The sequence below is a fragment of the Odontesthes bonariensis genome, chromosome 8 (assembly GCF_027942865.1).
Source record: "Odontesthes bonariensis isolate fOdoBon6 chromosome 8, fOdoBon6.hap1, whole genome shotgun sequence".
Taxonomy (NCBI): domain Eukaryota; kingdom Metazoa; phylum Chordata; class Actinopteri; order Atheriniformes; family Atherinopsidae; genus Odontesthes; species Odontesthes bonariensis.
In genome coordinates, this window is record NC_134513.1 from 28,122,673 (window position 1) to 28,148,241 (window position 25,569).

The following is a 25,569-nucleotide window of genomic DNA, read 5'->3' on the forward strand; positions in this document are numbered from 1 at the left end:
GCTTCAGTTGGTGGTAAATCATGCCTTGAAGAACAACCCCATGATCGACAGGACACTCGGGGCTGCACGGTCTCTTGTGAAGCATTTCAAGAAAAGTGAGCCAGCTAGCAGCAAGCTGAAACAGAAACAAAAACAGTGAGGTACAGCTGAGCATACCCTGCTCCAGGATGTCTCTGTAAGATGGAACAGCTCATACTACATGGTGAGTCGCCTTTTGGAACAACGGTGGCCGGTGGTCGCAACACTTTCTGACCCAGACGTTACACAGCGTGGGAAGCAATACATGGATTTGAGGAATGATCAGTGGATCTTACTAGAGGAACTGGAGCAGGTCCTCAAGCCTTTCGAACAGGCCACTGTTTTTCTCAGTGGAGAGTCCTATGTCACAATATCTGTTTTACCTCCACTGCTGAAGGGTCTCCATAAGTCTACAAAGAAAACCACATACAAGTCTGCTTCTGTGAACTCTTTTCAGATTGCTGCAGACCAAGAGATGAAGGCAAGGTGGGAGTCTGAGTCTGCTTTCAAAGAGAATGGACAAAATGTGGCCATCATTGCTGCTGCCCTTGACCCCCGCTTTCGTAGGATGAAGTTCCTGTCACCCGAGGATGCTTTGAAGGTACAAGTACAAATTCAGGCTCTGATAATTTATATCAAAAGAGCCAAGCAACAACTGGAAACGATTGAGCAGGAGCACTCGGCCAGTCCCCAGCAAAAGAACACCTCTTTGCTGGACATTCTGCTTGGCTCTGCGTAGTGTGACAGGATGAGGTCAATCGCTGCGTGCAACTGCTTCAACTGTGCGAGAGCCTCACGAGCGGCGACCAGGATTTCAAACAAGTTTGATTTTCATCCGAACGATCGGGAGGTGGTCGGGAGGGCTTAATCGTTTGTTGTTACCCCATGTATACCACACGATGCGAGACGCACGATTGAGCCAAAACTTGGTCCGATCTCCAAAATAGTCGCACGAGTGAAAGTCTTGTCGACATCGGGCCAAAAATTGCACAGTGTGTGCCCAGCTTTAGGAGGCCAGTGCCTTATCCACGTGACTATTCAAAATAAAAAATACAACTTAAAGAGATCGGGTAAACAATCCTCTAATCCATTTAACAAAAGTGAAAGATTTCAGTCTTTTGACAACAATAATTATTTTTTCTTACTTATATCAGAAAAGTGGACTTTGGAGAACACTCGTGAGCACACCAAACTAGTTTTAATTAAGAGTGTGTAAAAAGGTTTTCAGAGTTGGTCAAGTGTCAATTGTGATGCTATGAGTGTTACATCGTCTTTTCCAGGTTTTTTAATGAGAGATGTCGAGTTTGATTTGAAAATGTATACATAGCAGAGGATGATTTTGGTCTATTGACCTCTGGGTTATGGGCCCAGCACGCTTCCGCTGCGCCACTCTGCTACACACCTCTGATGGGATTTTCGGCTCTTTTTCGAGATGCGGCTCTAATGGCTCTTCTTACTGTGGAGAGCCGGCTCTTTCGGCTCCCAAACGGCTCCCCATATATATTTTTACATTATTAATTATTAATAGCTTAAACCTAATTTTATAACATTTTGTTTCATTATTGACATTGTTAAGCACTTATGATGAGTAAAAATGCTGCATAACAGTGCTTTATAAATAAAAGTTTTATTATAACCAATTAAATTATCACAAAATAGCACCACTTCCACAAAAATAACTTAAAATAAATTAAACAGTTATAAATACAAACACCCACCACAATACAAAAACGTATCAAAGCAGCTTCATAACAAAAAAGATGCCACAATACAAATATCAAATACAGTGCTATTCAATTAAAGTATAAAACTATGAAGGATAAAAAAGACCATGTGAACAACACCAGTTTTGAACTACTAGGCCTAGAGATGGAGAACTCACTGTATTACAAATACTCACCACAGTACGAAAAAGTATTAAAGCAGCTTCATAACAAAAAGGCACCATAATACAAGTATCACTTCAGTGCTATTAAATTAAAGTATAAAACTATGAAGGATAAAAAACATGTGAACAACACAAGTTTTGAACCACTAGTGATGAAGAACTCACTGTATTAAATACAAATACCCACCACAGCACGAAAAAGTATAAAAGCAGCCCCGTCACCTTATTAATTGAAAGCTGCGTGTGATTAGTCAGATGTGTGGAGCACACGCTTCCATGAGGGCAGTGGAGACCGAGGAAAAAAAACTCTCCGTCTAGCACTGGCAGAAGCAGAGCAGAGTGGGGGGGGGGGGGGGGGGGGGTGGAGACAGCGAGGTATGAAGGACAAAAAAACCGACGTGGGGACAAAACTGTCGGCTCTGTGGCACTTGCAGAGCACAAGCGAGACAGCGAGATACTGAAAGAAAAAAAAAAAACGGCTCCCAAATAGGATCCCAAAACGGCTCCCATTGTGGAGCCAGTTCCTGTCGTTCACTTCAAAGAGCCGGCTCTTAGAGCTGGATCGTTCGAGACCGACACATCACTAGTCTGAGGCAGACACACTCACTGACCCTGTGGACTTCGGGGTCCCGGGCTGCTTGGCCGTGAGTCATGTACAGTCTGTGGGAGAGAAGTGTGATATGATCTGGACCGTGAACAAGGTTGTAAAGCCACGAAGAACCAAGTGACAATGTCAGTAGGGATTGCAATAAAGTAATTTACACTTAATTACATGTGCTGTCTCTTAATCAATGATTTGCATTGAACCAAAATGATAGAAAGCACCTCTCTGCCGCCTGCTGTCCAGGAGCAGAGCCACTCGGCTTCCTCGGTGCTCTCCACGGTCCTCCTGATGCCCGCGCTTTCTTCCTAGCCTTCTGGGTGTAGCTAAATGGTGAAAGAGTCATCCATATTCTTCATTCAGCCCATGGAATGTATGTTTAATTCTGGTGCACAAAATAATTACTATTTTGTACCTTGAAGGCTTCTTGTCCATGGCATGGAGAGCTGTGTAGCGGTGGACTATTTCCTCCTCCTTGGCTGACTAGGCTGTACTACATGCAACTCAGAATCCTACACTCACAGTTTTCTCCAGAATTGTGCAGATATATATTGTTCAATAAATAAATCCACATGCTGCAGTGGCTTACCAGGACTTAGTAAATCATTTCACCTACCTTGTGGAACCCACAGGAGCACAGAAGGCATCCCCCGAATAGATCCTTTGTGTGGTTCTGCAGGGGACAATTATCAATTTTCTCCAGGGCCCTTTTCCACTTCTTGGCCCCTGGACGTTTGCCAGTAGAGAAGTGGTATTGGCCCTGGGCATATTTTACACAGATGTCCCTCCAGTAAGCATCAGGTTTCCCTGTCTTAGTCATCTGCAAACATTAATAAAACAGGTTAATGTAAAGCTAGGCTATGTGTACAGAGGGTATGAATTCATCCCCCTTTCACAAAAATAGAATCATTATTATCTAAATGTGGTTTCATGTAGGGATGTTTGAGGTTGTTTGATTTAAAATTAGGCGAAACAAAAGCAATTGCACTTAGGACAAGTCAAATTTAGGGCTGGGGTTATTACAATCTCTTCAGTATATACCCAAATGTGGAAGGCAAATTAGGTCAAATTATAAAGGGCTTGCTTTCCAGGTAAAATGTGGCGGGATTTATGTCCACACTCCTCAAAAATCTTTTAGGTGCTCTTCTGGTGAGAGGCCTTAAACATATCACAGAAAATAATAATGGACTAACTGTGCTTTCTATGTTAAAATTCTCAGAATATTCCTTCCCTATTCTCACTTGTATTTTTCTTCCTTCTAAATTTTTTTTAATCCATTTAAACATACAACCATTTATACCCATTCTTCTAATTTGAACTAATAACCCTTCTCTCCACATCATATCATACGCTCTTTCAATATAAAAAAATACTGCTTCAACACTCTCTTTATTTACTTGAGCCTTTCTTATTTCATTCTCTAGACATATTACTGGATCCATTGTACTCCTCCCTCTCCTAAATCCACTTTGATACTTTGATATAAGTCCTTTACTTTCTATATAATATAACAATCTTTCATTTATCATTCTCTCCATTATTTTACATATATTGGATGTTAAAGCTCTTGGTCTATCATTTTTTATTTTTGGTTTTGATTCATCTTTTCCTGGCTTTCTAATTGGTATAACCACAGCTTCTTTCCAACTTGTTGGTAATTCTCCCTCCTCCCAAATTCTATTATACAATTCCAATCAAATATTTTTAGAAAATTCACTTAAATTACTTATCATTACATAACAAATCTGATCTTTCCTGGAGCTGATAATTTATATTTTTAAACTGCCCTATTCAATTCCATTATTGTAAATGACATATTCAATAAATCTTTTGATTAGACCATTTTCTCCAATAACTCCTTATTTTCCAGAATTGTCTTTTCTCGCCCTACTACGCTGATATTTTCAGAACTATGAATTCTAACAAACACTTTTCTCAACATCTCTGCCTTATCTTTATTTTTCACTGCTGTTGTTTCTCCATTATTTAATATTGGATATCCATTCACTCTTTTAATTCCTTTCATTCTTTTAATCACTTTTAACAGTTCTTCTTACCTTCACTTGCAATTTTTTGTATTCATTCAAATTCTGAGGGCTATGATTTCTTTTTAATACTTTAAAGGCTTTATTTTGTTTCTTCCATAGCTGCAGTACATTCTAATGTCCACCATGGTACCAACTTCCTTTCCTTTTTCCCACCTTTTATCCTTATAGTTTGACTAGCCACTTCTACAATTGCATTATATATATAAAGATTAAAATCCTCAATACTACTATTTAAATCCACTTTTGGTATTTTTAATTCACTATTATCTGAATGAGCCCTGAATCTTCTAAATCTAATTATACCTGATGAGCAACAGCTGTGTCACCTCCACGAGGAGCTGATTTAAACCTCACAGGTGGGTTGGGATGTTGTTTGCTGACTGGAACAATGGGAGCTGTTGGAGTGCTGCTGATTTCTGTGCTGACGGCTTGGCTGGCCAAAGGTTTTGCATTTTGTCTGCTCTTTTTGGTGTTAAGTCCTAAAACTGGATTGTGTCTGTTGTTCTGTCTCACGATTAGCATTTGTGCAAAATATGCTCTCTCCATAGGATCATGTTGGCCAATAGTTGGGATGAATCATGGAGCTGCCAATGAGGTTCAGAAAAAGCAAAGCGGTAAGGACAGCTGTAAGAAATGTTTTAAAGCTGTAGGTTTTCATAGTAACTCAATGCCTTTTGTGTCATAGACTTGTCTTCAAGGAAACTCCTTGAACTTGTCCAGCCAATGGATTCCATTTTGGGGAAGAACTCAAAAGAAGGTATGCAAAATGAGTTTGAGTCTTCCTTGGGTGGTGAAACTTTATAAACTGCGTTTGAGCATCGACTGGAAAATGGTTTTCAGAAGACTTCTGTTTGAACAGTGACCCGTTTCAATCTGCAGCTGTTTACTTGACTTCTGCATAGTTGTATAGTACGTGTCAGGATATGGTAAAGCCCTTTAAAGCTTTGTCACACTGCAAGAAAAGTAACTAAACTGAGTTTAGGGCCATCTATTGGGGCAGGTCTGAAGTATTTGCATTTTCTGTTTATGGCTAACTTGTCTATATTTCTTAATCCATTTTTGAACTTCTTTGCAGTCTTAATGGAAAGCAAAGAAGTTAAAGCTGCTGCATCCATTGGCGACATGAAATATAAGCAAGCTGACATCTCACAAGTAAATCTGAAGGCTAAAAGAGAAGTGAATGTTTCTCTGGCTGTCGCCGCCAATCCGACGGAGGAACCTGCCGCAGCGGTTGCGGCCGCCAATCCGACGGAGGAACCTGCCGCAGCGGTTGCGGCCGCCAATCCGACGGAACCTGCCGCAGCGGTTGCGGCCGCCAATCCGACAGAACCTGCCGCAGCGGTTGCGGCCGCCAATCCGACAGAACCTGCCGCAGCGGTTGCGGCCGCCAATCCGACAGAACCTGCCGCAGCGGTTGCGGCCGCCAATCCGACAGAACCTGCCGCAGCGGTTGCGGCCGCCAATCCGACAGAACCTGCCGCAGCGGTTGCGGCCGCCAATCCGACAGAACCTGCCGCAGCGGTTGCGGCCGCCAATCCGACAGAACCTGCCGCAGCGGTTGCGGCCGCCAATCCGACAGAACCTGCCGCAGCGGTTGCGGCCGCCAATCCGACAGAACCTGCCGCAGCGGTTGCGGCCGCCAATCCGACAGAACCTGCCGCAGCGGTTGCGGCCGCCAATCCGACAGAACCTGCCGCAGCGATTGCGGCCGCCAATCCGACAGAACCTGCCGCAGCGGTTGCGGCCGCCAATCCGACGGAAGAAGCTGCCGCAGCAGTGGCGGTCGCCAATCCGACGGAAGAAGCTGCCGCAGCAGTGGCGGTCGCCAATCCGACGGAAGAAGCTGCCGCAGCAGTGGCGGTCGCCAATCCGACGGAAGCTGTCGTCTAAGGCGGCTGTCATGAAGCTGTCTAACTTGCCAGCCTGAACCTCTTTTTAAATAAAACGGTGGTATTGTACAATGTGTGCTGCTGAAACCAATTCTTTGGCTCCAAATAATTTATTTATTCGTCTCGATGGAAGGGTGGCTGTCGAAGGCCTAAGGAAGGGAACCAGGGAGAAATATCTTCATGTTTGGAAATGGATTTAATTTGGAGGGAACTATTTGGAGCTGCATATTCTTATAGATGCAGCTACTCAAAATGATGGCTCTGTACAGCCAGTTGCCAGCAGGGTCCTATCCAGTTTTCAGCCAAGTAACACCACCCCCAGCCATAACAAAGTAGTAATGTCCTTAATCAAGGAAGTGAGCTGCAATGCCTTTTCTCCACATGGGGAGGAGCAGTGACTGTTGAAGCTAAAACTGTGTACAGCTGTCTCTGTATTTTTAGTTTGTCTCCTGGAGTCATCTGAAAGTAAAATATTATGCCAGAAGTCCTTAAATGGTGATGAAGATGTAGGCGCCTGTAATGGTTTTTGCTTCTGAAGAGTGCAGACGTCTCTGCTTCCTCCTGCTGCTTACAGCTTTATTCACTTTTAAATCATTCTACTTCTTTCCACAAGTCTTGGATATAATTTTATTTGAGGTACAATGTGATCGACACCTCCACCTCTCGGTGTCTAATGAATGAGTTAATGCGATAATAACAAGTTGACTCGCCCAGCCCTGTTTAAAATAATGGATGAAAGTAAACTAAACCCAAATTAATAAATGAAATAAAATACAGCTGAAAGCTAAACTAAAAAGGTAGGTATTGAGCCTCTTTTTAAAAACGACAGCCTCTGCAGCCCTGAGGTTCTGTGGCAGGTCCATAATAATGGAACGACGTCTCAACATAAGTTTTTGTTCCAACTTTAGGAACAACTAAAAGGCCGGTACCAGAGGACTTCAGGGTCTGCGAGGGCCAATAATTTAAAAGCAGATCAGAAAAATAAGACCATTAAGACATTTATAAACAACTGAAAGAACCTTAAAATCAATCGTCAAACGGACGGGGAGCCAATGCAGCTTTTTTTTTTTTTTTTTTTTTTTTTTTTATATAAACCTGGTGTCGTGTGTTCCCGCCCTCTGGTCTTCATCAGCAGGTGTAGCTGATTCTGTAGTAATTGTCGGTAAGAAATACTTTTTTTGGGAAGACCAGAGAGCAGGGCATTGCAATAATCTATTCTACTAGAAATAAAAGCATGCATCAGCACCTCCGTGCTGGCAAGAGAGAGAAATGGGTGAACTCTGGCAATATTTTTAAGATGATAAAATCCTGTCTTACATTTCTATTTCATTCTATTTGTTACATTTCTAATATGTTGGATAAAATCCAGCTCAGAGTAAAAAATCTGACCAGTGATGACATGTTTAGCCGCATGTCGTCCTACAATCACTGGTTGTCTAGATGGTGTCCAGCAAACAACGTGGGCTACATAGATAATTGGCAATCTTTCTGGAGAAAACCTGGTCTGATGAGGAGAGACGGCATCCATCCCACTTTGGAAGGAGCAGCTCTCATTTCTAGAAATATGGACAAATTTATTTGCCACCCTAAAACATGACAACCCAGGGCTCAGACCAGGATGCAGAGTTGTAGTCTTACACACTTCTCTGCAGCTTCCCACCTGCTGCTACCCACCCAATCAATTAACACAAAAGGAGCAAATCCTCTTGTGCAAAAAGAAATTATTAAAACAAAAACTTTAACTGAACAAAAACATCAAACTATTAAATGTGGTTTGCTGAATATCAGATCTCTCCTTTCGAAGTCTCTGTTAGTGAATGAGTTGATTTGTGATCATCATATTGATATATTTTGTCTTACAGAAACCTGGCTGCAGCAGGAGGATCATGTTAGCATTAATGAAGCAACTCCCTCTGACTGTTTAAATGTTCACGTTCCTGGAACCACAGGCAGAGGAGGAGGAGTGGCAGCTATCTTCAGATCAGGGTTAGGCCGATTTCAGACCAGAGCGTGGCGTGGCGGCAGCGAAACGACGGCAGTCTTACGCCGGTTATCAGGCGGTGTGTTCAACTTGGCTTTTCACACCGGACAGTCCGCGGCCGCGGTAGTTCTGCTCCAGCCCTGTCTGCATTCCCCATTCATTTCAACGGGACACCGCCGGCCGCTGCCGTCCAAAGTCCGCTCGAGTTCTATTTTCCAAAAGCAGCGCGGGACGGAGGCGTCTCCGCGCCGCTACCGCCCGACTACCGCCGCGTCGGTATACAGTTTCTGAGAAGAAATTTACATATAGAAGGTGTCTATCAGAGGATGCTGTAACCAGATTTAAAGAGTTAATTCCATCATCCTTTTCTTCACTGCCATGTGCAGATATGACAGAGGACGACTACCTAAACTTTACTCCAGCAACACTCGACTCTCTTGTTGACAGCACTATAGTTTCAATGCGTACAGCACTGGGCAATGTTGCCCCTCTGAAAAGGAAGGTAATCAGTCAGAAGAGGTTGGCTCCTTGGTATAATTCACAGCTGCGTGCTTTAAAGCAGACTGCAAGAAAGCTGGAGAGACAGTGGCGTTCCTCTAATTTAGAAGAGTCTCAGTTAGTCTGGAAAGATAGTTTAATAACGTATAAGAAAGCCCTTCGTGAAGCTAGAACTGCTTATTATTCATCATTGATAGAAGAGAATAAGAATAATCCCAGGTTTCTTTTCAGCGCTGTAGCCAGTCTGACTAAGAGTCCGAGCTCTGCTGAGCCAGTTATTCCTTTAACTCTCAGCAGTGATGATTTCATGAGCTTCTTTATCAATAAAATTGTTTCTATCAGAGAGAAGATTGATGGAGTCCTTCCCACTATTATCAGTGATGTATCATCAAGTACAGCAGCTTTAGAAGTATCTTTAGAACCTGATTTGTATTTAGACGGCTTCTGCCCAGTTGATCTCTCTGAACTAACAACAGCAATAGTCTCTTCTAAACCATCAACTTGTGTTTTAGACCCAATCCCAACCAGACTGTTCAAGGAGATATCTATAAAACCAGATGAACCCAATAGGTTGGTCAGACTACAAGCATGTCCTAAAGACATAAAGACCTGGATGACTCAGAACTGTCTGCTTCTAAATTCAGACAAAACTGAAGTCGTTATCTTTGGACCTGAGCGCTTCAGGGAGAAATTGTCTAGCTATATAGTTACTCTAGATGGTATTTCCTTGGCTTCTAGTTCTACAGTGAGGAACCTTGGAGTTATTTTTGACCAGAACTTATCATTTGACTCGCATATAAAACAGGTTTCTAGGACTGCCTTCTTTCATCTTCGTAATATTGTTAAAATCAGGAACATCTTGTCTCAGAGTGATGCAGAAAAACTAGTCCATGCATTTGTTACTTCAAGATTGGACTACTGTAATTCTTTATTATTGGGCTGTCCCACATATTCTCTGAAAAGCCTTCAGCTGATCCAAAATGCTGCAGCCAGAGTTCTGATGAGAACTAACAGGAGAGATCATATTTCTCCAGTTTTAGCTTCTCTTCATTGGCTCCCTGTTAAATTCAGAATAGAATTTAAGATTCTTCTCCTTACATATAAAGCTCTTAATGACCGAGCTCCATCATATCTTAAAGATCTCATTGTAAGATATTTTCCTAACAGAGCACTTCGTTCCCAAACTGCAAGTTTACTTGAGGTTCCCAGAGTTTCTAAAAGTAGCATGGGAGGCAGAGCCTTCAGTTATCAGGCCCCTCTCTTGTGGAATAAGCTGCCAGTAAATGTCCGGGAAGCAGACACCCTTTCCCCTTTTAAGACCAGGCTTAAAACTTTCCTTTTTGATAAAGCTTATAGTTAGGGATGGCTCAGGTGATCCTGAAACATCCCATAGTTAAGCTGCTATAGGCCTAGACTGCTGGGGGGCCTCATCTGTCACACCTTTCCTCACTTTACTCTCTTTATGTATGTGTGACATTATTGTGGTCATTAACTCATGTTTCCCTGTTCCAACAGATATCCTTTGAATGGTGTTACAGTGCCCCCCCCCCCCCCTTCCTTTCTGTCTTCTCAAACCCCAGCTGGTCGAGGCGGATGGCCACCCTTCCTGAGTCTGGTTCTGCCAGAGGTTTCTTCCTGTTAAAAGGGAGTCGTTTCTCTCCACAGTCGCCTCAGGCACGCTCAGGACGGGAGATTGGACCGAAAAAGAAAAAGTTTTCAGTGCAATCTGTTGGTTTCCTTAGCTAGGAAATTGTTTTTGAATTGGCTCTGTATAAACAAATTGGATTATTTTATGAATAATTATGATTACAATGAATTGAATTCCAATTGGCTTGAATTGGACTTTATTATCTAAGTGCCTTGAGATGACATTTGTTGTATTTGGCGCGATATAAATAAAAATGAATTGAACATGAAAATGAATTAAACCCAATGTACCGTCTTCTAAGTGTGCAGCACTGCTTCAACACAGAACTCTTAGAAATAAACTTCCTAATAATTCCAAGTCGGTCTGTGAATTCGTATGTGTAGTCCACTGATAGTGGATTTATGGCACAGCTTCAGGTATAAAACCCTGGATTATACTCAAGGGCAATACCAAAGCTGTCTATGTATACAGTATATGACTATATAATGAGGTATAAGCAGTCAGCTGTGGTGTAGCTCACAGTATGTATAGCTACAGTACAAAATAAAACCTAAACATAACTAGTAGTTACCTTAAAGTTTACTGCTCTCACACCAGAGGTACTCTTACAGTACATGATAACATGATTTATACTCTCGAAAGATCTATTTGTTGTACTAAATCACGGGACAGTATGACAAATGCGTACTTTTAATGCAAAACAGGAAATCACCAAAAATGAAAACTTCAGACAAAACTAGACATCGAGCAGAGCTGGAACACAAAACTGACAACAAACTCACAAGAAGGGAACAACAACAATGAGGGTCTGGCTATGAAAAAAGGAAACTGAGAGCATTCATATTGAGGAGGCTGATGATTAACACAGGACAGGTGGTGGTCTTTGGCTAACTTAAACCAGTTTTACAGGCTGAGCAGAAAACAAGAGTATAACTGAGTAAATGGAAGAAGACAAAAGGACACGAAACAGAGATCCAGCACGAGCCAAACGGAACTAACCCAGATTCCTGAAATCAAAATGACCAAGTATGACAAATGGAAGCAAAAACCCACAGGCTGTGACATACAGGGTATATTTTAGAAATACACTAAAACTTTTTTCCTGAGTACACTTTATAAAATTTAGAAATGAACGTTCTTTTATTTTGCCAAGGCTTTCCCAGCTTTCTTATCTTACCAATCAGCTGCAGGTTTGACTGAAAGATCTGCAGGAACACACACCAACACACCAGTTTGCCCGCGTGTGGTGGTTGTAGGCCGTTGTGAGTGTGTTTGTGTGTGTCTGTGCACGCGTGTGTAAGTGTTTGTGAATTTATGAGGGCACGATATTATAAGTGAATGTGTTTACGTGCACGCGCATGTGCTACAAATACTGAACCATTGATATTTAGCAGCTCCTCAACAGACAAAAGAGGAAATACAGAATGTTCCACGTGTTTCTAAATCTCAGCTCTGATATTAATCTGAGCTTTAAACATCTCAGAGTGCACAAAAGGCAATATGCTTGACTTTAGTAAGAATACACCCTCTGCTATGTTACAAACACATGCATGATTGTAGATCCTCTGGATGAGAGAGCTGCAGAGATATTCCTGCCGAGGAGTTAAAATTATTTTAGAGTTATTTCCAAGACTCAGCAGGTTAACTTAATACTTAAACCCGATCTCAGTTTTTCCCCCTTTAAAACCTACTAGCAGGTCCCACTAGTGAAGTGGACAAGTGATGTGTTGGACCCGTGATGATTTGGTTCCGTTTCCTTGCCATGGAAAAGTGAGACCAGCTGTTGTGATGGAGGATAATAATGCACGGCAGTGACAGCGGGCACTGCTGTAGCCTCAGATGATTGTGTTTGGAATTAACACAAAAGACGTACTCAGGGACCAGAAGGACATGAGAGGACCGAGACCAAGACGCAACCAATTCCGGGGGCTCCCGTCCACAACACAAGCCTGACTTGCGAGTGCGGAGCAGACGCTTCCAGCCACAGCCTCATACTGTACGCATGGAAAGAGCCTGACTGCTGTCCCGGCAGCCGAGACTCAACGCCCATCTGCCATCAGCCTCTCAACCTGCTCCCTGAGGGAGGGGAGCCACAACCTCCCAACACAAAGCTGTTGATATCTCTGGGTCCTATTTATAAACTTTCGCCTCTGACGTTTAATGATGTGTTATGACGTATAAATCACGTGTCATGCACGTGTTTTACATTGAGGTGCATTGACGTGTGTCGTTGAGGCATTATCATCACATACGTTGTGAGCTCTTTGTGACGTATTAGAACCGAGGTTACCATGGAGACCTTCAGACCAAATCTCTGTCACACCCTTCACACTCCCAAGCGAGAGAGGAGGGGCCCACAGTGACACCCATCCCGAGTGCTTCACTGCGCAGCAAATGTGTCAGTGTTATTTTTGTTTGTGTTGGTGTAAATTAACAGGGGTTACTATTCATTTTACTCAGAATTGATCAAAATGAACTTCCCCTGCAGTTCTTTCCTGATAGTGAAAGAACTCCGTCGTTCTGAGAATCACTCTGGATTTACACTCAGAGTCAGCACTCAGACTGCCGTCACACTTGTCTTCCAAGTCTCTTCTTTCTACGGTAAGTTAAGTTTCGGTCGATAAAACGTTCTCTTTTTTAATGATTTTAGCGATTTTTTTTGTTTGTTTTATGTGGTTGACTTTGGCCTCTAGCTACCTAGCGAAGTTGTCTAGCTAGCTAACGTTAGCTTAGCTCGCTAGCCCTGGCCAACACTGCGCTGGATCAAGGTTTAGCTAACATTAGTTCCTCAAATTATTAAAAGTATCTTGAAAGGAAAGGCTTTTTGAAACAGCATTTCACCTTCCTTCATCACGTCAGTGTCATGTGTGTTCCCCCTTCTCTCGGCCCCTGCTTCCTGTCTGTCTGAACTTTCCTATCCATTAAAGGCATAAGGAGAGCGTTTTGGCAGCAGAATGTTTACTTTAACTCCCGTAATACACATAAGTCAGAACGTCCCTGGGTGGGCTTGAACCACCAACCTTTCGGTTAACAGCCGAACGCGCTAACCAATTGCGCCACAGAGACTCTGCCTGGCTTTTGTTGGCAGTGGGCGTGGCTTCGAGCTTGACTGCCCCCTCATGGCGGTAGATGCAAGCTTTCTGAATTTTTGCGTGATGAGACTTGAGTGAACTGCTGCTGATCTATGTCAAACTTGAACCGAAAAGTAGGAGGTGCTATACAGCAAGATTACCAGTTACAATACAATTGTAATATCTCTCATCAACTTCCTGCTCTGACTTGTTAAAGAAAGAGATTTAATGTCAAATTGTTTCCCAAGTGCCCTCATTCGGTCTCTCAGCCTTCATGAGGTTTTTTTGTTTGTGTGTGACTTTCATAGCAATATGACAAAAAGGTTGTTTTTTCACTTTGCATGTGCAATTTTGACAAAAGACAGAGGAGCCTCCAGGTTGAGTCATGCATTACACTGCACTTAACAGGTCACCCTTGGACAAATATTTTAACAAGGAGCGTGTATAATGCGTAAGGAGAGCGTTTTGGCTGCAGAATGTTTGCTTTAACTCACGTAATACGCATAGGTCAGAAAGTCCCTGGGTGGGCTTAAACCACCAACCTTTCGGTTAACAGCCGAATGCGCTAACCTATTGCACCAAAGCTGGGGAACAATAGTCTGTTAAGGGGGGAGGAGAGAAGGGGGAAGAAGGGGGAAGCAGGGAGGGGGACAGAAAGAGGAAGAAGAAAGCGGCTGATCCTAGAGTCGCGAGTTCGATCCCACCAGTCGCATACTATGTTTTAATGAAACGGCTCAAACTATAGTATTGTTTTAAAGTATGTATAAAGTATATAAAGTATGTATATGTGAGTGAGGAGTGAAGTGAATGATAAATTGTTCCTAGTTTATGCATAAAATTATTACTAATATTTCAGAATCAATAGCAGCTCATATTTATTCACAGTAAAAGATCATAGACCTTATCTGTTTTTAAAGAACCAAATATTTATTTTTCAACAACAAAAAGAGTGAATTAAACCATTTTTTAACCTAAAAAAACTAAAAACTGAACAATCTTAGCATTTACTTTACAAATTTATAAATTTGAAACAGTTGGACTTTGTACACAATCACAATAACAAAAAACATGTAGTATCATCACTAAATAAAATAAATAACCCTCTGTGAAATAAATTAAAAGATTGAGAGGTCTGAAACAGCAGGAACTATATACAATAAAAAAAGTTTGTAAATGCTAAAAAAGTATAAATGAGTACACACTTATGTCTTCTTTTTAATTTCTTCCAGCCACTGCTCTTTAGTTAGAGTTCCACCAGAGGGACAGTAAAGTTGCCCTCTATATTGGTTGTGTCCTGTTTCAGCAATTCTGAACTGCCCGCATTTTTTGCACGTGTTGTGCAAAACTTTTCGGGTCAGTTTCCGGGGTGCTCTATTAGGGTGAGTGGAGCCTGCTATGGGAGCCGGAGCAGCCAGAGGAGGGACCAAAACAGGAGCCAGAGCAGGAGCCAGAGGAGGGACCAAAACAGGAGCCAGAGCAGGAGCCAGAGCAGGAGCCAGAGCAGGAGCCAGAGCAGGAGCCAGAGCAGGAGCCAGAGCAGGAGCCAGAGCAGGAGCCAGAGCAGGAGCCAGAGCAGGAGCCAGAGCAGGAGCCAGAGCAGGAGCCAGAGCAGGAGCCAGAGCAGGAGCCAGAGCAGGAGCCAGAGCAGGAGCCAGAGCAGGAGCCAGAGCAGGAGCATGTGGAGGAGTGGCAGAGAACGTCCAAAAACTCTATGTCTGTAGAGTAGTGGGGATAACACGAACCTGTGAGGCCACTGGAGCAATTGTCATTACCTGAGGCCTTTTGGGTGGAGCAGGGAGAAGCTGCCGCTGTCCTGGTGGATTTGTATCATCGGTAAATTTTAGCTTTCTTTTTAATTTAGCCTGTCCCACAGTGTTAGGGGGTAAACTGTAAATATGTATTGGTTCTGAATGTGGTATGGCATAATGGGGACGTATATTGGCGGGGAGAAGTGGGTCAGCAGCTACAGAAAACCGGCTAGGAAGTTTCAGCCCTTGTTGCACCACAGCCGTTTCCTGCCTTTTCACCCTTTGATTATGCCACTGAACCAGGGTGGTGTAGCTCACATCCACCAGCTGCAAGGTAGTCTACTGCATGATAGCTCCGTTTGCTAAAATGAGCTGCCTGATCTTTCTGTAGTCCTGAAGGATCAGATCCCATCTTGAGAATGTGCCTGTCCCTCTTTTTTTTGGACTACGATGGATCCTGCAGAGGCGAACAAAGATGGGCTCCACTAGGCGGCAGCAGTCTGGCCATTGGGCAGATGGGGCTGTGGTTGTTAAGGCATGACGCTTCACACTTTCCACCCCAGGGGTAAATTCCTGCTTCCTTTTGGGGGAACTAAACCTCCCAGTGTTCAGCTTGTCTTGGTGCCTTGCAGCAAATACCACCCTCTGCTTGTCAAAGTCCAGCAGGCTCTGCCACAGAGCAACAATGCTGCTCACCTACACAGGGAAATAACACAATTGTACATGAGGACACAGCAATGTTCCAGTGAGCTGAGGAGTGTGCATAGTGCATGTATGCAGCAAGCAACAACACGTTACTGACCTCCTGGTTGCTCAGCGTCAGAGAGGTTTTGTTCCTCAGCTCCACCAGATACTCAGCCAAGCTGTCCACTTTGTCCAGGCCTGGTACGCCTGCCTCATCTAAACCCTAAGACAACACAACCAACAGAACAGATATTAGTTAAAGGACATTTTGTTCAAGTTTTCTTTTATCTATCTACTATTCTACAGTTTACTATATATTTCACACCTCAGACATACGGCCAGCTATGGCAGGCTGGGTGGAGGGAGCAGGCTGGGTGGAGGGAGCAGGCTGGGTGGAGGGAGCAGGCTGGGGGGAGAAAGCAGGCTGGGTGGAGAAAGCAGGCTCAGTGGAGGGAGCAGGCTGGGTGGAGAAAGCAGGCTGGGTGGAGGGAGCAGGCTGGGTGGAGAAAGCAGGCTAGGTGGAGAAAGCAGGCTGGGTGGAGGGAGCAGGCTGGGTGGAGGCAGCAGGCTGGGTGGAGGGAGCAGGTTGGGTGGAGGGAGCAGGTTGGATGGAGGGAGCAGGCTTGGTAGAGGGAGCAGGCTGGGTGGATAGGGGGCAGGTTAGGTGGAGAAAGCAGGCTGGGTGGAGAGAGCAGGCTGGGTGGAGTGAGAAGGTTGGGTGGAGAAAGCAGGCTGGGTGGAGGGAGCAGGTTGGGTGCAGAAAGCAGGCTGGGTGGAGGCAGCAGGCTGGGTGGAGGGAGCAGGCTGGGTGGAGGGAGCAGGCTTGGTTGAGGGAGCAGGTTGGGTGGATGGAGCAGGCTGGGTGGAGGGAGCTGGCTGGGTGGAGAAAGCAGGATGGGTGGAGGGAGCAGGCTGGGTGGAGGGAGCAGGCTGGGTGGAGAAAGCAGGCTGGGTGGAGGCAGCAGGTTGGGTGGAGAAAGCAGGCTGGGTGGATGGGGCAGGTTGGGTGGAGGGAGCAGGTTGGGTGGATGGGGCAGGTTGGGTGGAGGGAGCAGGCTGGGTGGAGAAAGCAGGCTGGGTGGATGGGGCAGGTTGGGTGGAGGGAGCAGGCTGGGTGGAGAAAGCAGGCTGGGTGGAGGGAGCAGGCTGGGTGGAGGGAGCAGGTTGGGTGGAGGGAGCAGGCTGGGTGGAGGGAGCAGGCTGGGTGGAGAAAACAGGTTGGGTGGAGGGAGCAGGCTGGGTGGAGGCAGCAGGCTGGGTGGAGGGAGCAGGCTGGGTGGAGAGAGCAGGCTGGGAGGAGGGAGCAGGCTGGGTGGAGGGAGCAGGCTGGGTGGAGGCAGCAGGCTGGGTGGAGGGAGCAGGCTGGGTGGAGAAAGCAGGCTGAGTGGAGGGAGCAGGCTGGGTGGAGGGAGCAGGCTGGATGGAGGCAGCAGGCTGGGTGGAGGCAGCAGGCTGGGTGGAGGGAGCAGGTTGGGTGGAGAGAGCAGGTTGGGTGGAGGCAGCAGGCTGGGTAGAGAAAGCAGGCTGGGTGGAGAAAGCAGGCTGGGTGGAAGGAGCAGGCTGGGTGGAGGCTTGGAGCTGTGAGGTTGCTGAGGAAAGCGTCTCACCTTGAAGTCCTGACACCAGTAAGTCCAGAGCATCTTCATCCATGAAGCCTTCATCTTCCTCTCCTTCACTCGCGGCCACATCTTCCAGAAGCCCGTCAGTCTCTTCCGAGTCAGGCTGTGCTTTCAGAGGCTCGCCCGTTTGACTTAACAGGCAGCCAACAGCCAGCAGCTCACCTACGGAAACATAACAAACACACACACAGATAGGAAAACACTTCTTTACTCTTCATACATATTAGTGACTCAGTCATACAAACAGTTTTTTTACCTTCACAGATATCATTCTGAAATACCTGTGTATTTTGCTGGAGGTGTGAAGTTGGGGACGTATTCTCGGCCGAGCACCTTCAGGCTGTTGTTGTTAATGCATCGTGTCGTGTCTCCAGCATATGTGAGAAGACACGACGGCTTGCCGCTCACTGCTGCAGCGCCCCGATCCTGATTCCACCTGTTCAGGCCTTCCAGGAGATAAGAGCTGGAAATTCAGCAGATTTGCACTGGTTCCTGAAAAAAAACAAGCAAAAAAACAAAACAACATATTTATGCCTTAGAAAAATTGCTTGTTGATCCAGTTTTGATATCAAATCCAGCTAAGAGGTGTAATCATGTAGAGAGTGACTCACCAGGAATAAAGCTGTTCAAGTGGCAGTGAAATGACTCCAGAGATGTTGATCCTCGGGCACAGCGGCAGCTGCTGAGCTTGATGCCACTCTTGTTGCGTACGACCTGTCTAAGAACGTTTGATGAATGCCGATTTTTTTGTACATGGGCAAATTCTAAATTTCACTCATACGACAGGATTTAGAAGGGATTCTACGCACTAATGATGAATGAGGGCCCTGTTGTCTGAACTAGAGGTAAAACAATCAACTCACAAGTTTCTTTATCTGGCTTTCATCCTCATTTTGAAAGTTTATGGAAAGTTGCAAAAGAGGTAGTTTCACGTGGGATAAACTTGACTGAATTGTCCCATGTCAGTCTATGTCAAGAGAAGGAGAGTCTGCAAAGGTGCTTTTGTCACACAGCGTATTCTATTATGTCAGCGTGATGAACTTCCTGTCCTTTGTCATGAGTCTTGGCCAGGGTGCAACTTGCTTTTCTAAAAGAGACATGGTTCGGAGTCCCATAAGTTGCGTTTGACACCTTCCACCCTTTGGAGTGACTGAGCTTCCGAGTAGAGGCCTGCGCGGGACTGTAAATTCTGTAAAAGTCCCGCGCCCGCCCGCTCCCGCATTGTGCACTCCCGCTCCCGCAAAAAGATAGAATTTTTAGTCCCGCTCCCGCCCGCACCTGTCATATTTTGTCCCGCTCCCGCCCGCAATTCCCGCATGATTCAGACATTTGCGTTACTTCTCACGGAAGATCTTGTCATTGGCTTGAGGAAAGAAACATGATCTTATATCTGCGCACACCACTGTCCGATCCTTCACGTGGGGCACATAGTGCAGGAGCGCATTAGATGGCACAAGCAGCTGAGGCTTTACAGCTATAAGCCTACCTACCAAAATCTACCGTGAATATTAAGAATAATACATTGTACATATGTTATATGCCACTCCTCACATTTCCATTCTTGGAAGTAAAAGTATATATTTTTAGTTAATATGATTTTAAACACAGCGTGATGGAGCCCCGCCCCCTACTTTGAGTGGATTGAAGCATAAACATCTAAGCCTAACAGCTCACGTTACATTGATTTCAATGCAAACAAGTGGAATGAAAACAATATGTGTTATTAATTACCCTACCTTTTCTAAACCCAGAATGTTGAAAATCTAACATGTAATCCAATTATTATTTAAGTAGGTTGCCCTGCCCCTCGTCGCTGCAATGCGCATCTCCTGAATAAAAGGAGAGTTTACACAGTCAGGAAGGTAATGGTGTCAGGATGGCCGAGCGGTCTAAGGCGCCAGACTCAAGGCTTCTTTCCTTCCTTAGCACAGGGACTTCTGGTCTCCAAAAGGAGGCGTGGGTTCAAATCCCACTCCTGACACTAATTTCTTGCTTGAGTCTTACTTGCTTATTAGAAGACCTTGAAGAAAGCCATGTCAGGCCATGGTGAAAAAGGGCATTTATCTCTGAAGACGGGCCTTCAGTTCCTTCCATTAACATACACAATTCTGATGTGCGATGAGGCAGTTCTCCTGCTACATTAAGCTCTTTTCCACTCGTACTTACTCACAACCACCTCAATGTGGGTGGGGTCGTTATAGCAAGGAGGTCCAAAAGTCCTGTGATGTCAGTTTTATGTGACAAAACATGACACAACAATTTAGGACATCAAGGCGAAGGTATACCTGCTACTTGGTCTGTGTCTTTGCGTCTAGTAATCCACCTCGTTGATGATCACAGAATACATCAAATCCAACTGTTGCTGTTGCCGGGTTCTTGTTAGGAGTGGCTTTCATGACTCATCCAGTGACATCACTCCCTGGCCAATCAGTTGCCTGCAGTCTGTAAATGTCACATTTTCAGCTGGACTCAACTCGACCCCGACCGAGTAGGTGCTAAAAATGTACCACCTTGTGTCAGGTGGTATTACCTCTTGGAAAACCCTAACAGCTGAGTGGGATCCAGTCGAGTGGAGTAGGTAGAGGTTGAAAAGGGAGTAATGTGTTCCGATGTCATTCGAAATCTCTGAAAGTTGACTTTGGCTTTTTTTTATCTCTTCTTTTTTTTCGGAAGGCATGTTTTATAACATGTGAATAGCCCGGCTAGCTCAGTCGGTAGAGCATGAGACTCTTAATCTCAGGGTCGTGGGTTCGAGCCCCAAGTTGGGCGTAGCAGTTTTAATAATCAACAGATGTTTGATCCGGCACTTAAAGTCAAAGTTCAGCTCTGTTACCACCATCACAGCGTCCTCAGTGGTGCCTCTTTAAATGATTACAAACGTCCTGAAATGCACAATATGAATCAAAAACATTCAAACTTTAGTAAGAGCATTACGTTTACTTTTCTTTGGGCTCATGTCATTTCTGTATTCCCCGTTTGCTCAAGTATGATCATTCACTTTAAAACAAAATATCACTCCCTGGCCAATCAGTGGCCTGCAGTCTGTAGACGTCACATTTTCGGCTGGACTCAACTCGAATCCCTGCCGTGTAGGTGCTAAAAATCTAGCTGCTACCAGCTGTTACTACCTCATAGAAAACCCTAAAACCTGAGTCGAATATAGTAAAGTGAAGTAGCGTTTTGCATTTTGGTTCACGTTTGTCATATTTTACACAGTCAGGGAAGCAATGGTGTCAGGATGGCCTTGTCCGTTAGGCCACATGGTCTCACCTGAGTCATCCGGCCGGTACAGGGGTGGTCTGCTGCCAAGTCTGAAACAGCCAGGAATAAAATTGTACCTCCAAGTCTGAGGCTCTGATCCTTAGTTGGAAAAGGGTTGAGGGCCCTCTTCTTGCTTAGAACCAGTTGCTGCCTCAAGTGGAAGAGTTTAGGGATCAGACCATTTTGACCACGACTGGAGGATCTCGTTCTACCAGTCGATCTTCCTTCCAACGCTCACCTCTGGTCACTCCTTATGAGTGGTGACTAAATGAATGAGATTGCGAATGCATTAGGGCTGAAATCATCTTGGAGTTATTAGCACCACGCTCTGACCAGCTGAGCTAACCGGCCTGATATTGAGCTGCCCTATGAGCACATTTTTGCGAGAATAAGTGCCCTCAGTGTTTTCTCTGTTACCTATTTAAGTCACACAAACATTCTATACAGCTTGCCTTTGGTATTGCGGATTTGGATGTTATCAGCAGGTGAGATGAAAGACTTTTAGTTCTTCAAAAAATTGCTTTCAAAGCAATTATTTTATCATTTGTTATATGCTACAATGACTCAACGTGATAGAACTTACTCATTCAAGTCTCTCATCTTTTTTTTATAGCTTGAGTGTAGGCAGTATGGGGAAGCCAAGATCATTGCGCAACATCAGCTTAACTTTGGATTTTTTTACCAGTAACAGACTGGTAAAATCCTCCGACTTTAATGGCATGCCATTCAGAGGATTTCTGACACGGACTACAACTAGCAAAGTACTTACCAGCTTTCACCATGTGTTTATTCGGTTAGTACTCAGTACAGTGCTCTTGATTTCTGTACATATATGACAGCATACAACTAAACAAGACAACCACGAAGGGACTCAAACCCGCAATCTTCTGATCCGAAGTCAGACTCCTTGTCCGTTAGGCCACATGGTCTCACCTGAGTCTTCTGGCCGGTACAGGGGTGGTCTGCTGCCAAGTGTGAAACAGCCAGGAATAAAATTGTGCCTCCAAGTCTGAGGCTCTGATCCTTAGTTGGAAAAGGGTTGAGGGCCCTCTCCTTGCTTAGAACCAGTTGCTGCCTCAAGTGGAAGAGTTTAGGGATCAGACCATTTTGACCACGACTGGAGGATCTCGTTCTACCAGTCGATCTTCCTTCCAACGCTCACCTCTGGTCACTCCTTATGAGTGGTGACTAAATGAATGAGATTGCGAATGCATAAGGGCTGAAATCATCTCCCACTCTGTGGTGATTAGGCTCACCCTCTTGGATCAGGGTGATAGGCGTAGTCATCTGGAATACGCTGAGAATACAGTCTCTGCCGCTCTTCTTTGAATGAAGCCAGATCAGGCGGTATGGGCATCTGGTCAGAATATCACGTAAATTCCCCCCAGGGGAGATATTTTGGATCAGTTGTACGGTGAGGAGGCCTGAGGGAAGGTCCAGGACTCACAAGAAATAAACCATGCTGGTCTTGCATTGGTATTTCTGTGTGTCCACCCGAGAAGAGGTGTTGATTATGTCCTGTGAGAAGCGGGGCAAGGGATGTCTGCTCACACCACTTCCCCTGTGATCCGTTCCAGGACAAGCAGCATCAAATATATTGATATATCTTTAAAAGTCATGTGTTATGGAAGGGCGCCTACACATGTGCTGTTGTTAATGATATTCGTGGCCAGTATGGGGATTGAACCCATGACCTTGGCGTTATTAGCACCACGCTCTGACCAGCTGAGCTAACCGGCCTGATTTTGAGTTGCCCTATGAGCAAATTTGTGCGAGAATAAGTGCTCTCAGTGTTTTCTCTGTTACCTATTTAAGTCACACAAACATTCTATACAGCTTGCCTTTGGTATTGCGGATTTGGATGTTATCAGCAGGTGAGATGAAAGACTTTTAGTTCTTCAAAAAATTGCTTTCAAAGCAATTATTTTATCATTTGTTATATGCTCCAATGACTCGACGTGATAGAACTTACTCATTCAAGTCTCTCTTCTTTTTTATAGCTTGAGTGTAGGCAGTATGGGGAAGCCAAGATCATTGCGCAAAATCAGCTTAACTTTGGATTTTTTTTACCAGTAACAGACTGGTAAAATCCTCCGACTTTAATGGCATGCCATTCAGAGGATTTCTGACATGAAGTACAACTAGCAAAGTACTTACCAGGGGCCCGTTGCACAAAAGTAGGATAAGGGATTAAGCGGGGATATGTTGCCTATCCTGGATATACTTATCCGTGATCCGGTTGCACAAAAGTGGGATAGAGGGAAGTGGGATATGTTCAGACCTAAGTTACCATGGAGATTTATTCTGTGAAGCTAGCCTGCTCCAGACCAGGCTAAGTTCCAGGATCTATTTAATCTCATTCCTTATCTCAGTCAGCGGTCGCCACAAATGGAAACCAATATTTGTTCCACTGCCTAGAACACATTGTTAAAACATTTAACTATACCCACTATCATTATTGAAACATTTGTGATCATTAATTGCAATCTTTTTAGATAATTGATGATTTTAGATGAACCACTAGATAATTTAGTTTCCCACAGACTACACATAAAGTACGTCGCCATATAAATATAAATACACATTAGAGAGTACCATGATGTTCCGTTATTGAACAAGGATGAATCAAAGCAAGTAAACCATCAGCTTCTTTCAAAACTGAAGTCACACAGTGCTCTACAAGACAAAAAGCACAGAATCAAAGCATGCAGTTTGAGACAAACGGTTTGTAAAAATGGCCTATACAAATAAAATTGACTTGCCTATACAGCACAAAAACCTAACAAAAATTCCTCTGCCATTGCAGGCCCAACTTAAATCAACACGCATATTAATTAAAATAATTGAACACATATTGGTCTCTGACCAGCCGACCACAGTCTTCATCCGGGAAGATGGCAGGATTGTCCCAGTCTATGAGAGCTGGCACTCTGGGGGCCCTCTCCTTTCTCAGGCAGGCCACATTGTGGAGGACAGCACAGGCCACAATGATATCACATGCCCTGTCTGGGCTGACTCTCAGGTGGTTCAGACACTGACAGTGTGCCTTCAGTAGGCCAAATGTCATTTCTATCCGGGCCCTTGTTCTGGCATGGGCATGGTTGTATGCCAGTTGTGCCTCCAGAGGGTCTGCAAATGGAGTGAGCAGAAAAGGCTGGCAGGCATACCCTCTGTCACCCAGCAATACACCCAGGAATTCACCTGTGAATACAAAATGTTACCATCACAACCTCATAAGTAGTGACATTCTTAACACAGCCATGATGTTAAAAGTGATTATCAATAGAGGTTCTGTGGCTCACCTTGTGATAGGCGCCGATAGATCTCTGAGTTCCGAACCACTCGGGAGTCGTGGACCGAGCCGGGCCACTTTGCCACAACATTACTGAACAAATAGTCAGCATTGCAGACCATCTGAAATGATAAGATGTTAAACCAATGAATGCACATCACAGGCAATGTACAGTGTTCATTAATTAACTTTATCAAAAGTCATGTTCACCTGTACATTGATGCTGTGGAAGTTTTTCCTGTTCACAAAATCCCCCTCATGGCCACCTGAGGGGGATTTTATTTTGATGTGTGTGCAGTCCACTGCACCAATGACATTGGGGAAACCTGTAATACGATGCAATGAGTATCTTACTCTGAATGTTAACATTGTAATTGTAACTGTAATTTTTTTTTTTTTTATATTCCAAAAGCATATTCTAAAAGCTTTGAAAGGATTGACGGAGTTGGCCAAAAGAGCTTCTGTGCACAAAAGCTTGGCAAATCCTTCAAGCTGGAATTGAACCAGCGACCTAAGGATAACTGTTGTTGGGCACCTACAGTCCTCCGCTCTACCAACTGAGCTATCGAAGGGAGCAGGCCCACATCCTTTTCTATCATGCATAGAATCTTCTGATCCGTAGTCAGACGCGTTATCCATTGCGCCACTAGCCCTTAGCAAGCTCGATAGAGAGTGGAACAGTCTTTCGTAAAACAGCATATTCCAAAAGCTTTGAAAGGATTGACGGAGTTGGCCAAAAGAGCCTCTGTATACAAAAGCTTGACACATCCTTCGAGCTGGAATTGAACCAGCGACCTAAGGATAACTGTTGTTGGGCACCTACAGTCCTCCGCTCTACCAACTGAGCTATCGAAGGGAGCAAAGCCCACATCTTTTTCAGTTATCCTGTATGAATGCATGTAACCAGGCTTAAGATGCGTATCATGGGACACCTGCAGTTCTCTGCTGTACCAAATGAGTTATGGAAGGGAGCCAGGGGCTTGGGCCTGTTTATCAGTTAAATAAACACAAAAAGTGATGAGAAACCATCAGTTTCAGATGCGTTTCAGATCAAATCAGCCTCAGTTTCTATCATGCATTTAGTCGTTACAAAAACATATCTGGCATCTATCTGGGAAAGTCTCCACATCGTCCAACACAGATGTTGATCCTCAATATACCCTCACATTGTCCAGCGCAAAAGTCCAGCCTTTTTGTTTGGTTCTTTTTTGTCAGGTCTATCCATCCATTCATTTGGCACACGATTTTCATCTTCTGTTGTTAGGATGTTTATACTTTGGGTGTGGCGGTGTGTGAAAACCCTCCCTTTAGAAGAGCTAAAAA

The 25,569-nt window shown here is 44.5% G+C and overlaps 6 non-coding genes across 6 annotated transcripts; 2 read left to right on the forward strand and 4 right to left on the reverse strand.

The window, feature by feature from the left end:
• Positions 1 to 13,563: 13,563 nt before the first annotated feature.
• On the reverse strand, positions 13,564 to 13,637 carry trnan-guu (transfer RNA asparagine (anticodon GUU)). Its single transcript has one exon. It is a non-coding gene; the product is annotated as a tRNA-Asn (tRNA).
• A 5,926-nt stretch (positions 13,638 to 19,563) lies between these two features.
• trnal-caa (transfer RNA leucine (anticodon CAA)) lies at positions 19,564 to 19,674 on the forward strand. The gene is made up of 2 exons: positions 19,564 to 19,601; positions 19,629 to 19,674. It is a non-coding gene; the product is annotated as a tRNA-Leu (tRNA).
• A 715-nt stretch (positions 19,675 to 20,389) lies between these two features.
• trnak-cuu (transfer RNA lysine (anticodon CUU)) lies at positions 20,390 to 20,462 on the forward strand. The gene has a single exon. It is a non-coding gene; the product is annotated as a tRNA-Lys (tRNA).
• A 2,158-nt stretch (positions 20,463 to 22,620) lies between these two features.
• Positions 22,621 to 22,694, reverse strand: trnai-aau (transfer RNA isoleucine (anticodon AAU)). The gene has a single exon. It is a non-coding gene; the product is annotated as a tRNA-Ile (tRNA).
• Positions 22,695 to 24,729: 2,035 nt separating this feature from the next.
• Positions 24,730 to 24,818, reverse strand: trnay-gua (transfer RNA tyrosine (anticodon GUA)). Its single transcript is given in 2 exon segments — positions 24,730 to 24,765; positions 24,782 to 24,818. It is a non-coding gene; the product is annotated as a tRNA-Tyr (tRNA).
• A 195-nt stretch (positions 24,819 to 25,013) lies between these two features.
• On the reverse strand, positions 25,014 to 25,102 carry trnay-gua (transfer RNA tyrosine (anticodon GUA)). The gene is given in 2 exon segments: positions 25,014 to 25,049; positions 25,066 to 25,102. It is a non-coding gene; the product is annotated as a tRNA-Tyr (tRNA).
• Positions 25,103 to 25,569: the final 467 nt, after the last annotated feature.